Genomic DNA, 17,565 nt, shown 5'->3' with positions numbered 1-17,565 from the left:
ATTTGGAGAAGAGGTTAAAGACCTCTGTGTCAATTGTTGACAGCAAGCTGAGCTTCACCTCGCATGTGCGGTTTATCACTGTTCTCAAGCTTTCTTCTGTTCTCAAACTATACAATAATACATGTCTTCCGCAGCTTATGTATAATTGTGTTGTTGGGAATAGCACGTCCTAAACAAACTGCATATTTGTTGACATGTTGCAAAATACATTTATGTGTATTTCAACCACTTATTTGCTGGTAATAATAACTCCGGACCATATTCTGCGATGACGCTTCCACGAGTTATCCCCAGGCTGAATAAGGCCGATCTCCTCCACCCATTAAAAATGGTTCACGGTTCAGTGTCTTGTGCGGTGATGCTACAGCATGTTCCACTCCATGCGGCGCAGAAGTTCACTGGAAAACACTGGAAAACTCCATGAGGGATATTGAGCGAGGTAGATGCGATGGAGTACTGCCCCACAAATGAGGGTATTAGTTTGCAAGATTTGGCAGAGGCATTCTTGATAGTTGGTGAGCCCTGGATGAGCGGGAGGTAAAGGCGGGGGCCCAGGCGGCAATGCACGATGATGTCATGATACATGATTAGTCGGTCCCTCGCACATTGGGCACAATGATTGATGATGAGGCTAGCCCCGGCACGGATCGTAAGCCCTCATGCCACATTATGGGCCGCCTCGTTCCCCCATCTCCCACCAAGACCCGTGTGCGCCGTGGTCAAAATGAGCTCGACCGGAGAGGTCGATGGATTTTTGAAGAGTATTTTGGATGCCAGGAGGGAAATTGACGCAGGGGCGAAACTGGCAATGCCCGTTTTTGAATCTGTTATTATAATTGTTTGGGTAGGCCGGGTCGTTAACGAAAGTGCTAATGCACCCCCTCTTCCGCAGCTAGAGAGATGTACGCAAGGTGACAGAGGTAACTAAGCAGTTTTAAGGGGTATTTATGCTTCGAGGGAATAGCTGTCCTGTCGAAAGGAGGTATTCTGCCGACTCAGCCTACACGATGTCCAGAAGGATGGGCAATTTCTTCGCTTCTTCCCGTGCTCGCTCCTCCCTGGGAGCCCTATGGCACTCAGGGTGCATGTTCCGTAGGAGGGCACGAAGGCGGAGACAGGCATGGGTCTTTTTTGCGAGGGCGGCCTTTGCGTCTCAGATCTTTGGTGCACGGATACCGAAAACGTTTTAGAATATGCTGACCAGTGAAGGTAGTGGAAAGTCGGTGGAGTTTGTTGCTGTGATGGGCTTTAATGAGCTCCTGAGCTGTATTGTGGATACCAAGGCGTTCAAGTGTGGCCGTGGGTGCATTCTGGGAATTCAGAATGCTGCCTTGTATGCCGTTTAGATGTGACGCTGAGAGGCGCATCTCTTGCCGGCGGCCCTGTGCGGCGTTCGTCGTCGTCCGCGTCAGCACTCTCCCTCGCTCACCCCTTCTCTCTCCGATAGCGCACACTCTCACCCAAACATCTGTAGCGCGCGGCGCTCACTCCGACGGTTGGCGGCGCTGCGCTCGGCGCAGCGCGCTTTGTGCTCATGTGCAGCGCCCTCGCTCTCCAGGGTCTCGCCTCCTTCGGGTGCTGTGCATATTACCGGTGTGCCACTCTCCGGCGGCCTTTCAGTCGACGGTTACTCTCCGCGTGCGCTTGAACCCCCCTCAGCGTCACATCACACCTGGGTTCCCGCGAAGGGAGGTGGGAGTAATTTTTTTAAATTATACCGTTGGCCAGATGCGCATTGGTGACTCGAAGGTAGGGAAGTTAATAAGTAATCTGGCTGATGACAAATGTCTGTATGAGTCGACGCCTCTCCTCTTCTTTAGGTACGTGATTTTGGACCCGGAATTTGTTTAAAGAGTCTAATTCTTCGATTTGCAGCTCCTGCTATTTAGTAATGGTATGGCCGGACTCCCAACACTCCTCTCAAACATCCAAGGTATCTCCCATGCACTCTACGCGGACGATATTACAATTTGGATCAACAAAGCCTCCCCATGCCTCCAACAAGACAATCTGCAGCAAGCTACCGACACCATCACTTCATATCTCCGCACATGTGGAGATGTGGCCCACTAGCCAAGTCGGCCATACTAATACTCCGAAGTGGAATGCAAGCCCCCCTCCTACAACCATCAGCAGACCCCGAAATATCACTCGATGGCCAACCAGTCCCTAAAGTACCCACACTACGCATCCTCGAGTGGAATATCACCACGATTGTTCGGAGGCAGCATTCCTCCCACGCCTGCAGAAAACGGTGGCTCACGCACCTAATACAACAAATATGCTCTCGCCGCCACAGCCTCAAAGAGGGAGGCACGTGTCGCATACTCCAAGCCATGCTCACAAGTAGCAATACTTATGGACCACCTTATCTGGCATTGAAACTACAAGAATCAGCAAAGATTAATATTCTCATACGAAGAGTATAAAAGTCAGTGCTAGGCCTGCTGGCTACACGTCCACAGATCTTCTCCTGCAGCTTGGGCTCCACAACGCCCCATCGGAATTTATTGAAGCCCACACAACAAGCCAGCTTCAACGACTTCAAATCACTGCCACTAGAGCACATCCGGAAACCCCTATGCCACTCTATGGCTACAACCAGCGAAATCCGCTGCAGCCTTTTACTCAAGCCCGAGATGCCATTCATGTCTTCGCAATGCCCAAACATATGCACCCCATGTAAAACGTAGGTTGCCGCCAACATCGCGCACGCTTACTCCTCGAAACCTGAAAAAGTACGGGGCTGACCCGGAAACCTACTACACTCACTCAGCCCCTACTGCACACACCTGGCCCATGCCACAGCAGTAATCCCCTCCACCAACATCATCACAGCTTCCGCAACAATACCGACCATATCCATCGATACCGCAGAGGAGGCTGCAATCGCTTTGGCCATCACCAACGCACCTTAATCGGACACCACAGTGCTGACAGACTCCCAATCGGCTTGCCGCGGCTACGCCACGGGACGCATCCCTCGCATCAGCTCCAGCATTCCAGCTCGCCGATCATCGCCACCAACGACCCGTATGGTGTGGATCCCTGGCCACACATCTCTTCCTGGGAACGAGGTGGCACACACCACCACCCGCGAACTCAATTACCGGGCATTCCCAGAAGAGACTAATGACGTACAGGCCCACGACGACCTAACCCTCCATCCCCTGCCTTCAACGTACTCCCACGTCTTAGCCGAATACCGAAACTCCCGACAACTCTATCCCCCAACACCCCTCTCTCACAACCACCGACGCCCGCGTATGGCGCCGCCTACAAACACAGACATACCACAATCACACTCGCCTTCACTTTGTCTCCCCATACCCTCTACCCATTGAACTGTCCATACTGCAGCTCTCCAACGCCACCAGCTATCCAGTTTGGACATGTCCATCGAATCACCTTCTCCCCACCCATCTCCCCCTCTCCTGAGCATTAGGAGCGCGCGCTGTGCTGCAGCCAGCTCGAAGAACAGGAAGCCCTGATTTTCCGGGCGAAGACGTTTTAACCCACCTCTCTTCCCCTCTTTCCTTAATAAATGTTTTAACAACAACAACAACATGGGAGCCTAATTTTAGGATGTATTGCGTGTTGGCTCTCTTTCGTTGTAGTACTAACCCAGCACTTTGAGAGCAAGCACATCTGCGATCAGGTTACCATCTATGAAAACTGAGATGTTCGGGGGGCTTCGCGATACCAATTTAGATGGTAGAAGGAGCGGTTCTGAGTTGGAGGGTTAGCACGCAAGGCCTCTCATCAGAGCTTCTTCGACCACCGCTTGGGCGTCTTGCTACAAGATGTCCTCGATTTGTGCATCACTACCCGGTGTTACCCATAGCGTTGCATTGTAGAGACTGTAGTGAAGGAAAAGGCAGTATTTCTATGCGTTTGGGAATATTAAGGACGGCAAGTTAGAAAGTATGGGGTGATAAGACTGGCCCGTGCTGCGTACCATTTAAAGGAAGAGTGAGAATTTTAGATTTGAGATCTCCTACTTATTGAAGACAGCTGCATCTTACCGGTACTCACCTCCGGGGCAGAAACTTGGAGGCTCACTAAGAGGGTTCAACTTAAATTACGAATGACTCAGCGGGCAATGGAGCGGAAAATGATAGGTGTAACATTAAGGGACAAGAAGAGAGCGGAGTGGGTCAGGGAGCAAACTGGTGTTAAAGACATATTAGTAGAAATTAAGAAGAAGAAATGGACGTGTGCAGGGCATGTAATGCGAAGGCACGATAACCGCTGGTCATTAAGGGTAACAGAGTGAATTCCTAGAGAAGGCAAGCGTTGCAGGGGGCGGCAGAAAGTTAGATGGGCAGATGAGATGAAGAAGTTTGCGGTGATAAATTGGTCACAGTTGGCACAGGACCGAGGTAATTGGAGAATAATGGGAGAGGCCTTTGCCCTTCAGTGGGCGTAGATAGGCTGGTGATGACTTATTGAAGCGACTTGCGCGCCGTGCGGAATGCACCCACGTAGTTGTGAGCACATTCCCCAGAACCATCGATTCTAGGCCGCGCATGATGGCCGCATTGCAGACCCGAAAGAAGGCTTCTGTTAGGAGCAGAGCGGGTATTGCTGCCCTGTCACGCCTATTAGTAGTTATGTCGTTTTGAGATAATTGGAGGAGGACGTCCTGGATGGATAAACCGCGCCTCAGCCGATCATTGAATCCGGAAGAGCATCAGTAGGTGTAAGGTGGAGCGCGAGGCCAGAGAGGATGATGTGCTCCATGACATTCCCTTATTGATTGATTTTTGGGTTTTAGCGCGCCGGCGGAAAATGAGGCGCGCCGAAGTGGAGGGCTCCAGATAAGTTTTGACCGCCTGCGGATGTTTAACGTGCGCCGAAATCTCGCACACATGGGCGTTTTTGCTTTTCGGCTACATCGGAAACATGACTTTCTCTATGCAAGAGGTGAATGAGATGGGTCTTAGGTGATCGATGGTAAGAGGCTTCCCTGGCTTCAGAATAAGGGTGATCTGTGCGTGCCAGCATGCTGGGGGAGATAAACAAGCTTCCAAACGTGGTTAAACGCATTCCAAACATTCGCTATTCAGGAGTCGTCCACATTACGGAGCATTTTGTTGGTTGTTCCATCCAGCCCACGTGCTGACGAGGGCGGACCGCAAGAATGGCGCTTCGTACTTCTGCTTCTGCAATATCTGCATGAAGATCAGTATTGGGTGGTCGTTTATATAGTGGGAGCTCTTGAGTGTCACCAGTGGGGACATATATAGAGCAAACTTTGTCGAGTTGTTCTTCTCTGGTACCTGGGAAATTTTGTACGACCATTGTAACCCGATGGGTCTTCTTGGTATTCGAACCAGTGGGGTCTATTAGATGCCTGAGGAGGTGCCACGTTCGTTTTATTGAGAGCTTCTTCATCATTCCATTACAGATATGATGCAATAATCTCGGGCAAGATTGGCTGATTTCGCCTCAATTTAGGCGTTGAGGCGGGATAGTTTAGAGTGCAGTTTTTTGCTGTGCTGCTATGTGGACCTTCTACGTAGTATGCTGCGATATCAGACCACAAATGCTGTAGGGGAAATCAACCATGTCCGAAGAATCAATTCTCTATGCCGCTTGATACTTGAGTGCTGAGCATCTTTAGGAATTTGCTGCGCCCATTTGTCTAATGCAGAGGTACTAATTTCTGGGGGGTGAAGAGTTCGGCTTACTTGCCGGAAGTTGTCCCAATTCAGCAAAATCGTCTGCTGGGATAGGCGGTGCACGAAACTGGCTACTGTCACGTCCGTTTGGAGAATGAAATGATCTATTCCAAGGGAGTCAGCAGTGCATGTCCAACATGCGTGTTTGACGAGATAAGCGAGGTTGAGATCGGGTAGCATAGGCACGCTACTCGGTATTGCCTATGCTACTTAGAATCAACGAGTCCGGGTCTGTAGTCCGTCGAGTAGCTTGAATATAATCCCAGTGAATCCTGCCGTTGCGAGTGAATGGTCGTATCCCCAAGCTGTATGTGGCGCTTTAAAATCGCATGCTACGACAAGGGCATCGGGTCCTGCCGTCTGTTTAGCAGTATGGAAGAGAAGAATAAATGTATGGCCTGTTTCGTTGGGTCTGCTGTCTCAGCGTACCATTTGCTCGAAAAATCACGAAATCGTGAGGAACAGTGATGTCATCAAACTGCCTGCGTTAAGCAGGAATACTACGATGAAGTAGTACTGCTGTTGCGAGGTGGCCGTTACCCTGAAATGCCTTATAGCCAGGGAGCCTTAACTAATGCGCCTACTTCTTGTAACGCAAATACCGTAGGGGGAGCTTCCGTTGCGTGGGTGAGAAGTACGAGCTGGGTGGCTAAGTGGGGCCGACAACGCCAGGCGGGAGAAGATGACCCTCCCCGTTTCGGTTACACCAAACCATAATCTTTAGCTATATCATTGCGCTTCTAATAACACCTCGGCCTAGTTGTCCATGCCAAGTCGGAGTAGCCATTCGGTAGAGGTGATAGGTTGGAGACCAATGGCTTGCTTATGGCTTGCCTTCCTGATGGGGGTGTTTGTTTCCTAGAGCTCTGTGGCTTTAAGCATGTAGTGGGATATAGAGTACGTTATCCTAGTCACGACGAAGATCTGGAAAAGCAGACGCGGGTCCGCTTTCCCTTGCCCCTGTTTTTTGTCGCAACTCGCATCTAATGAATAACCTGGTATGTTGCGGTTTTGAGCTTGTTGAGAAAAACGTTTTTGTAGCGGTCCGCCTGGAAGATTATGCTCAGGATCTTCAAGCTTGTAAATGGCGGATTGATATGCCCCTGTAGTTCTAGGTTGATAGTGAGGGAATCTTGAGGGTGTGTTCTACGTGGTGACACAGGGCGTAGCTCAGTTTAGTCGCGGCATAGCTGAGACCACATGACTGGGCATATGCAGCCACCACATTCGCTGCGTCCTGTAGGCGGCTCACTAGCACTGCGATTGATTCTGAGGGTGACCAGATGGTTATGCCGCCAGCGTAAAGCCGTTGCGGATCTTTGGATGTTGTCGAGCAGTAAGGGCAGGCCTAGCAGGACCGTAATTCAAAAAATTGGAGACAGCAAATCCCCTTGTGTTCTGCGCATAACCAACAAAAAATGGTCCAGTACTTTTTCCCCGACTTTAAAGCTAGATTTCCTTCCAGAGACAAAATCTCTGGTGTACTTGTACACCCTGGCTCCACATCCAAGTCTGTACAAGCTGTGCAAAATTGCTGTGTTCTTGACGTTATCAAAATTTCCTTTGAGGTGCAATGCGTGGACGGCGGGGAGGAGATACGAGTCGCAGGAGTCGTCGCTTCTTCTTGAATTTGAAGTAAGATATTTGTTGACAGTGGCTGACGATATTCCGCCATCATTCGCCCGATTTTACCTGAGCCTTCCAGATACGGTTGCAGTCTGTTGATAACTACGTGCCTAAGAGTTTTGTCACTACAGACCGGAGCTTAAGGCAAAATGCGTTCAGTCCGCATCAAGCCTATTTATCCCATGGGCGTGAACTAAGGGAAGGAAAGCATTTTATGAAATAGTTTATGTTGCCTGTAATGCCTATTTTGACTATAGGAGCTTTTTCGTGCCTACTTTGACTATAGAAAAATTTTTGGCACCTAAACCACTTTTTGGGGTATATTTGCCTATTTTGGATTTTTTGAGCCGATATTCTAAACGCACTGTTCTCGCCTCAGATGGCCGCAACAAAGCGTTTGTTTCACACCGTTTGCAAGGAAATTCTGCGCGTCGTGCAAACACGCCGAGAAGCCAAAGCTGGGCCCAAGCGGCCACCACTTTGAAGTGACAATCTCGGCCGCGCTCAAGAAACCCGTGCGCTTGGACACCGCAGCCAAGCTCAGCGAAGTCACCACGGTCAACGCAATGTCTTACCTTCTATGTCCTTCTGACATGATGTTTCCACGGACGAACAGGGAAAACGTGCGCCCACGTGCAATATGTCTTGCTAGCGAAATAGAAAGTGAGCCAACAAAAAATGAACGTCGCACAGCCACGTACAGGCCACCGATGCTCAAAGACGCCTTCTGCCGGTAAAAACGGGCAGATCGGAACACCAAAGTCTTAAGGTGATCTCACGAACACGTGACTCTCTGTCGCCTATCACACGTACACCACCGGCCGCCACGATTCAGTACGCGTAGAACAAAAAGGAACAGGAAACAGAGCTTTGGAATGGGGATCTTAGCACTTTACAAGTAGTGTGGTCGTGATACCCGTCATCTGCTGCAGATATGTAATTTTTAACGGCATCTGGGAAACTCGCATCAAGGTCATTAGTTTAAAAAAATCCTGCGTGTTGTCAAAAGTTGATAACCGCTAAATAGCGCATAGTTAGTCAATAGTGCTATTCCTACAGCTTCACATGTCATTCGCTCCTGCAGAGCACCATAGCTCAGTAATTTCTACAGCAGTATTGCACTTCCCTGTACTATCTATTGAATTCATCTGTGTTGTGAAGAGCTAAGGAGTTGAATCTCTTTGACCTAAGACAGTCTTGGCCTGAACGTCTTCCTCGTAAATCAGACAGAATGAAGAAACGTCCGGCTAGGGCCCCTCGCACCATCCGTAAGCTCAAGCGGTCGTGCGTTCGACAGCCACGCAGAATCATTCTTCGATCCCCCGTTGTGTCTTCAGGCAGCAGTTTACAATTGTGCCTCTTTAACACAACCCGTCGTTACTCCTTAAAAAACTTGACTAAGGGCGGAAAACAATACCATAAACATTCTTGTTTTATCAACAGCTTTGCAATTGACGAATGCGTCGCAGCCTAAATTATTTGCCGTACGCTACACTTCAACGTGACAAAGTGATTTGGCGTGCTCATTTCGCACTCTTAGCAGAAAGCATTTCAGAAGCTGAGAGATTTGGCACCACTCCCAGGCGGCACAGAAAGTGTGTTCAAAGACCAGCCCGCCTATGGCCGCTTTCTGGCATGTCCGGCCAGTATCCAGGCTCTCGCAGCCACTATTCAGCCGTTAAACAGCCAACATTTGGTACCAGCACTTCGGTATTTCTCCGGCCGCCCGTGTTCAGACACACAGCGGCAGGTACTTGGTTGCCAAATATCCATTTTACTTTCGGCGGCTGACGTTCAGGAGAAGAACGGCCGACAGACGGCAATAGGACATCCGTCTTTTCTTCGGTAAACTGTGCTCAGCCGAAGTGCGGCAAGTGACCTGCCAAAGAATATTCGTATTCGTGTGGCAGTTGGTGTTCGGAAAAAGACCGGCCTGAGTGCGGCTGCCGTGCATTCTCTCTCTCTGCGGTAAACCGCCCGTCCGGGGGCGGATATTCGTTTTCTTCGGGCAACCGGTGTAATAAATAAGACTGGCTTACGTGCTGCCCAAGAATGTTTGTGTTTCGTTCGGTTAACGGTCTTCGGCAGAATCACGGCAAGCGAATGGCCGCACAAGAATTGGCAACCGGTCCTCAGCTGGACATCAGCCGACGCAAATTATCAGGTTATCCGTCGTTACTTCGGTAAGAGGTGTACAGCCGAACAACGGCACGCATCTGGGCGCCGAGAACCCATGCACTTCTGGAAACTGGCGATTTGAAAAAGCCGTTAGGAAGCCGAGGGACGCAAACACGTTTTTCATCCGCTCCGTGTTTCTACGAGTTAAATAAACGAACTTGTTTTGTCAAGCAGTTATGAGTAGTACTATGTGAACCGGCAAGTTGTATGGACTCACTGGGGATTACAAGTTGACCTTTTAGGTCATCGGAATACCATTTATTGACAAAAGAAGACTGTGCCGCACCGACGGGTCCGCTAAGCCTCGCCAGTCGCAGCGCGACCACGCCTCGCCCGCCGGCCTAGTGGACGCAGCAGCTCGGCGGTATTCACCATCGCGAGAAATGGAGAGCATTGGGGACATCGACGCGGTATAGTTGTCCGACTCGAGATGGCCCTGGTTCACCAAAATTCACTGGCCTACAAGGGCGCCGAGCAAGCTGCCACCACGCAGGAGCTCAACCGGCGCCATATCAGGTACTCCCCACCAAAAAAAGGCTTTTATCACTTTTGAAAAGTTACTTACTAAACAGAAAATACACTGTATATGTTGCTGATACTTTCTCTGAAATGAGAACAATTAATCAAGGCGTTTCCCAGGGATCAATCTTAGGTCCTCTACTTTTTCTTTTATATAATGACCTTCCCGATTGCATTAATCCCTCTCATTGCGTTTTGTATGCGGATGATACTACAATATCATTATCTAATCAATAAATAATTTGCCTTACTTCGAACTTGAATGCAGTGCTTAACAATGTTATAAACTGGTTCCGTGACAATTACCTAATAATTAACCCGGGAAAAACTAAATTTATGGTATTTCGGTCCCATCATAAAACTATCACTATGTTTCCTTACTCTAAAACTTGGGCCTCATTTAATTGCATTATGTGACCGCGTTACATTCCTTGGCATTCATGTCGACCCTAACCTTACATATAAATGGCATTTTTCCAATCTTAAGCAAAAAACAGCTTTTGGCATACGAGCTTCGATCAAGGCTCGGCGCTTTTTCCCTCATCATGCTTTGTTGTCTTTATATTTTGCTTTTTTTCACAGTCATTTCCATTATGGCATTGTTTCATGGGGCAACGCGTACTCTTCTCACGTTTTATCGGTTCAACATATTCAAAATCAGTGTATTCGCATTATTACGTTTAGTTCATGTCGGTCTTCTGCTTCAGGCCTTCTACTTCGGAATAATAAATTATCAATTAAATCAGTCTTTCACTACAACCTGGGAATATTTTTCTACAAATTATTGCACTCTTACCATTCTTATGATTTCATTGATCTTGTTAGTTTACGAAGCAAAACCTTCACCAGATTTTCAAGTAATAATAATTTCTTATTACCATCTGTTCGTACTAATTACGGTAAGAAAACATCTGTTTCGCAGCTGTAACTTTGTGGAATAGTTTGCCTGTTACGGTTAAATTGTCGTCTTCTATTACATGCTTTAAAAACAATTTTAGAGAGTTTCTTCTAGTTTAATTACAATCCAGCTTTTGTTGGTATTTATGAGTGACATTCCTGTATGCTTGTGCCGTTATTTCATTTGCGTTTCTTCACACTGTAACTTTTTGTATATATATTAGGCTTAGTGTTGAGTGCATGTTGATTATAGATTAACTTGACTTGTCTTTTTACTACTGTCATTTTTGATGAGATATCACGCCCATTTGCTGCTTTCACAAATTTGTTTGTGTATTCATATTCGAGGGTTTCCTTACAGTCGGTTGACTATGGGACCCTCGTCTGTATAATAGTATGTTTGTATTCGTTTTATAAAATTAACTTTCACTTTCACTTTCAAGAGGCGCAAAAGCGCAAGTTACCCCAATTCTTTTGGTGTATAATGCGGCAAAAACAATGTTGTGTTACGGTTTTTGTACTAAATATATCAGAGGCTAAGCTTGTGCACTTGTAGGCTCAACTTCCTACCGTGCATTGTGTTTTGATGTGATTTTATGACTGCGTATTTAAAAAACAAGAGTTATCTTATATTCGCGATAACAACAGAGCCTTGTCAATGACGAAGCGGAGATTTTAAATTAGTGGCGGTGTGTGATGCTGAGGTCAGCTATACTTGGGATACAGATTGCTGTGGTTGTAAAAAGTGCACATAAGCGACCTGAATACAAGTGTACTTATATGTGTGTGCTCTGTCTAATAAAAGTTGAGAGTTTGCGCTTGTCCCGTAAATTCTCGATGTGTTCTTTCTTCGCGCTAAGTCCGTGTTTATTCACCAACATGAACCAACTCGCCCAACAACAACCTCTTTCAAAATGGCGGGTTTTCGCTGTTGGCAGTGCGACTGAGCCATCTGCTTGCTCTGCATCCAATGCTCGTCCACCGGCCCCAGTACAGTTAACGTACTGTGGTGGAACTCCATAGCCCGTAGCATGGCCGAACTTCCAGCAGCTTTAGTTCGGCTGGGGTCCGACGACCGCATCTAGGCTAACTTCCGTTGGCCGTACTTCGGCCACGCACGGGTGGCTTTCGAATGCCAGAGCACTACGGCGGGAGTCTTGCCGTATGAGCGAAAGCTGGTCTACCGGCCGACGGAGACCGGCCGTTGGATAGCTTTTGAAGTACGGCGGTGTACGGCCAAAAGGCCCACATTTGGACACGGGCCGTTCACCTCTGTCGGGAAAAGGCCGGATGGAAAATCACTGGCCAAAGTACACCGGCTTGAGTTAGGCCGAACGGTCCTGTGCTGCCTGGGCTCTGTCTAAGAATGATGAGTTCATCTATGATGTCCAGGGCACATCCGCCTCCACCATCCCAGAAGGACCGGTTGAGAAAATCTGCCTGACATAAAATTGCTGGATTAATTCAACTCTCTGCCGTCCAGCAGGTCCTAACCGCTTTCGAAAGGCAGTGCCGGGGAGAAATCTGCGGATCGACGCCCTCCCTTGGAGGACAAGCGTGTTCACTCCCGCAGTGAGTAGCGAAGGTGTTGCTTACTATAATGCCAACAGGACCGACGAGTGGCTACGTCCGGGGGCAGTGGGGATATTACATCTGTTTCCGGCGATCAATAAAGTCTCCTTCACTTCACTTCATTGAATTCCACGGGATAAATAACTGTTGGATGTTCTGAGTAGCAAATAATATGATATTCCAAATGGTATTATATTATGCAGCGTCCCCAAGTACAAGAACGTTCCTCCAAATTCTGTGGTCGTTGAGCGTTGTTTTTCCCGCACAATTACCTACTGAAAGGGGGTACTACTTCAAGCAGCAAATCAATGAGATTCGTGTGGCTTTTCAAGGCTTTGAATCTTGCCTTTTGGTGCCAAATCTCCGTGAAGTTCAAGTAAATTTTAAAATAATAGCTCTTCTGCCTATTTCACGAAGGAAACAAAATTACTTTCCTTGCTTCCCATATTGTGTCTACGGTTTCACTGCAAGTCAAAGATTGGTGCTAAGTTATGATTCTAAAGCAAAAAAAATTGAGCCCATCTAAGCCTAAACGGGAGTATTTGGTGCCTATATATGCAGTAATGGGATATCTCAGTGCGTATTATAGGCGGCTAAAACCTAGATTTTTATGCTTAAAGTTCCGGTCTATATTTATAAAACACGCAGTAAGAGAGATAGGTCTCAAGTTTTCAAAATCTGGTGGTTTGCCTGTTTGGTATGAGGGTGACCTCTGCGGTTTTCAAATGCGCCGGGATGAACCCCAGCCTTCCATGTAGTGTTGAGGTGAGTGGTTACGTGAAGCAGAGAACGGTCGCGGAGATTGATGAGTGCCTTATTATAAATTTGGTCAATTCCTGAAGACGTGTGGCCCCTAAGGTATCGAATGGCCGGGCCAACTTCCTTAAGATGAATATCTTCGCCGAGAAGCTCCTTTTGCCTTACGCTAGTATAAAGTACTCGTCAGTGTACAATTGCAGTTTCACCGCTGCATTTCCAGTGACCTCTGTGATATCAATAATGGAACTAATGAATAATAGAGGGGCCTATTACCGAACCGTTCCATACCCCAGAGGTGGCTGCGCCGGCGACGACTTTTTTTCTTAATAAAAGCAACATATTGCAACTTTCAACGTGTCCAATCATTTATAGAGCCATGTATTTTGTGGTTTATAATATTTTTTCTGAGCCTAATAAGAATTTTTGTGGCACACTACACTGAATGCGTTTTTATTTCCTATGAATATGGCGATAACCGGAATTTCGTGATTTAGAGCAGAAGCAATGTCGCGAGTCACTTCAATGAGCACGAAAGAAAAAATGTTCTTCCTATTTACCAGCAAGAGCAAAACTACAGCCCTTCCACAGATTTTTTTGTAGTAACTCGTTCTATTCAAAATTCTGTCTAGGATCTTCAGCGTTTACAATGCTTTCAGTGAAGAAAAACCTGTTTTCGTGTTTCAAACTTCATAAAAATGTTTTTAATGAAATTAATTCAATTTTTTACACCAACGAACCTCTGAAAATACTTCACACACAAAGCTAGGTATAATTTTTGTCGGAGTTTAACTCGGGAATTTATTCAGATATGTTTACATCCCATGTACTTTGATTTTTGCAGAAGCGTATGATAAGTCTCCAATATTACCAACTCAAACGACGCATAGGGCACGCCGTGCAGAAGAGCTATGGCGTATGCGAGATAAGAAAAATTAATATAGTGAACAACATATTGCTGCGACCACCTAAATTTCAATCCTCAAAATTTTCTCCTTCAATCCAGCTTTACGAAATCATTTGCAAACTGGGGAGCACAGAGATAGTATTGAATCCCAACAAACAAATGCCTCACGTTGTAACTAACCCAGACATCGGCCTCATTTCGAAGTTTCGGGGAGAAAATAGTCAGCTTACGATTAAGTTTCTTGACCCGGGGGCGTTCGAACATCATTTACTGGTTCGGCACACCCCTTTCTTCCGTAAACAGCTGACCTATTTACTTTTCTGGCTGTAACTTTTGCGCACACAAACAACGAGGACTAAACGGAGACACGAAAACCAGCGCAGACTAACTGAAAGTTTATTCACCACTCAAAACATATATACCCTCTTTGATATCACCCGCGCATGCTCAAATGTGTGCGAATTTCGTCATACACGCAAACACAAGAAAAAACACACTGTAACATTTGCATAATCTCATGTCATTAAACAACTTATTTTCTTATCCAACAGGGCTAGTGATGGTTTACCTATGAACTTTCCCTTTAATTTCGACAGCTGCCAGGCTTCCACTAACTCTCTTGTTGTCCTGTCTTGGTGGTGGAACTCCGTCGTCGCTAGGTCAAACAACGGCTCGCACTTCTTTGTTGTGCACTGCGCACTGTGCGCAGCCAGATGCGTTAAATGGCTGACCTTTAGGGCTGGTCATGTGTTCCCTGAGCCTTATATTTACGCATCTGCTCGTTTGCCCAACGTAATGGTTCCCACATATGAACAGAATCTTTTACACAACGTGTTTTGTGCATTCCAAAAATTTGTACGTGTGACGCATAGTACATTTAGTAGTCTTGCTGCTAGCCCTTTCTTCGTACAGTGTGTTAACTGCCGAGCACAGGCTTCCCACTTTGTTCTTTGTAGAAAAAAACCACATTCACGTTGTACCTGGCAGCAGATTTTTTGAGCCTGTGAGACAAACCGTGCACGCAAGGAATTACTGACATGCTCTTGTCCTTGTTTTCGGCTCTTTTTTCCTTCTCCTTACCTTCCATTATTACTCGTTTTAGTAGCCTTTCGCTAACTGTTAGCAACATCGCCATTTGGTACCCTGCCCTTCTGTGCACCAAAGGTTTCTTCCATTTTGTGTTTGCAGGTTTTGTCGAGAACGGATTTCATACACCCAATTACTATCCCATTGTTAACTATCCTTGAGAGGCCAGACGTGTACTCTAAGAGTGCTTTCTCCGTGCGCGGTGAATACTACCGAAACAAGTGGTGTTCTTCAAAGTGAACTACACATACAGGAATTGTAACAATTTTTCGTTTGGCATCTCATATGTGAAGTTTAGCCCTCCCCCTGTTAAGGTGAATATGTCAACTACCTGGGCACTGAACGTATTTCTTTCTGTATAATTGCGTAGTACCAAATAATGGTCAACATATGTGAAGATTCTGAGCAACCTTCACCCTAACTCTGCTTTCGCAAGTCTGTCGACCTTGCTTAAAAACACTGCACTCAACACCGGGGCCACTTTCCATCCTATGCACACTCCTTGTTTTTGGATGTACTATTACGAGCAATATGAAAGGGAACACAGGAACGCGTGGCAAACAGCCTCGAAACGGACTCGGAGCGATACCCGGATGGCGCTGTGAAAAACAAAGGGGGAAAGGAGGGCGCTCTTACAGTAACGGCTGGTACTCCCACCCCGCTGCTTCAAAGCAGCAGCCTACGTCATTTCGCCGCTAATACGGTATCGTACGACAGCCGATAAGACGCACGGCGGGGATGGGAACAGTTATTAGAACAGCGTCCCCCTTTCCACTTTGTTTTCCACTGTGGCCGCTGCGTATCAATCACAGCTGGGTCTGAGTGTACGTTCTGTGCGTTCCTGGGTTGCCTTTCACATTGCTCGTGAAAGTACACCTTGTTTTTGAACAACGCGTACGCGCTGTCAAGATACAGGCTAAGCACTTCTAGAAAAGCTTCCACAGACATCCAACACTTGTTACGAAATGAGACTTCACCACTGTCTTCTTCAATACATGCTCTCACACTCTGCAGTACTCCATCCTGCGGCAAAGAATAGTACAGGTCTTGAATGTCGAGACTAAAGCCCGTGTAATTCCCTTCCTTAAGACCCGACACATATTGTACAACTTCTTCCGAGTTTGACACCAAAAATAGCTCGTTCACGTTCAACGTCGCGAGCATCTTTTGAAAGAAGGACGAGAGCATAAACTGCCAGGAGTCGTGTTCAGAAATGATAGATCTGAACAGAACCTCGGGTTTATGTGTTTTCGCCGCATAAAACACCTGGAGTGTTTGTCCGTTTTTTTTCACTTGCGAAGCCAAATAGTCTAAATTGCACTTTTATAACAATTCTAGTACACGTTTCTTTGCTTGCTGAGGTCTTAGTGTCACATCTTTAAAGCATTTGTCCATCACATTCAGCGCCCTTTCAGAATACATACTATACGGCATCACGGCCAGATAACCTTCTGTGTCCGATTTCACGACTCACAAATACTTTGTATGCAAATACCGATCGAATGATACAATATCCGCCTGCCTTCTACATCGGCGTTTAGCACTGGCTACAAAGTCAACACGTTCAAACGAAATTCTTTTTCCTCTTCACTCACGTTCCTGGAGATGCCTTGGCCAGCACCAGCCTCTCCGGTGTCTGCAGTGTCAGTTCAGTGCAGTACTCTGGGCCCAATCTCATCAATCACCATCATCAATCAATGTCATCAATATCATCAATCACTAATGTCAAAGAGGGTATATATGTGTTGAGTGATTAATAAACTTTCAGTTGTAAGTCTGCGCTGGCCTTCGTGTCTCCGTTTAGTCCTCGTTTTTGTGTGCGCAAACGTACAGCTATGAATGGTCACCAACTAGCCCGCCTTTCAGTGTTATAGCAATTTACTTTTCTGCTCAAAAAATGTTTACACAACCACGATGCTAAAAACCTTGAAGTTCATTCATTATGGGGAGTTGACATTTTAGAGTTCATGATTTTTATTCCTGTGAAGCGAGTGCTCTTGTTTTTTTTTTATTGCTAGCCGACCGAGGTTTTACGTCTGTGCTACAGAAATCCACAAAAGCTTGAAAACTATATTGATTTCCCTGGGTCTACAAAGTGGGGCTGCCGCCTTTGTCAGGCTTTGGTATCCTTTAGTTCCAGCCTGCCTCGTCATGCACCTGAGAAAATAAAATGGTTGAACTTTGAATTAATCAGCTGTGCCCATGTGGAAACGAGGCCCCTGTAGTAACTGGACCCCGTATGTGTAGTTTAATCAAGACTGCCCTTGTGAAAACGTCAAACCTCCATCCTCGCATTGTATATTTATAGGTAACAATTTTTTTGGATTATTGCTTATCCAG

Source organism: Haemaphysalis longicornis, unplaced genomic scaffold (genome assembly GCF_048455015.1).
Source record: "Haemaphysalis longicornis isolate Haplotype H1 unplaced genomic scaffold, Haemaphysalis longicornis Haplotype H1 scaffold_11, whole genome shotgun sequence".
Lineage (NCBI taxonomy): Eukaryota > Metazoa > Arthropoda > Arachnida > Ixodida > Ixodidae > Haemaphysalis > Haemaphysalis longicornis.
Note: the sequence above shows the minus strand (reverse complement) of the source record.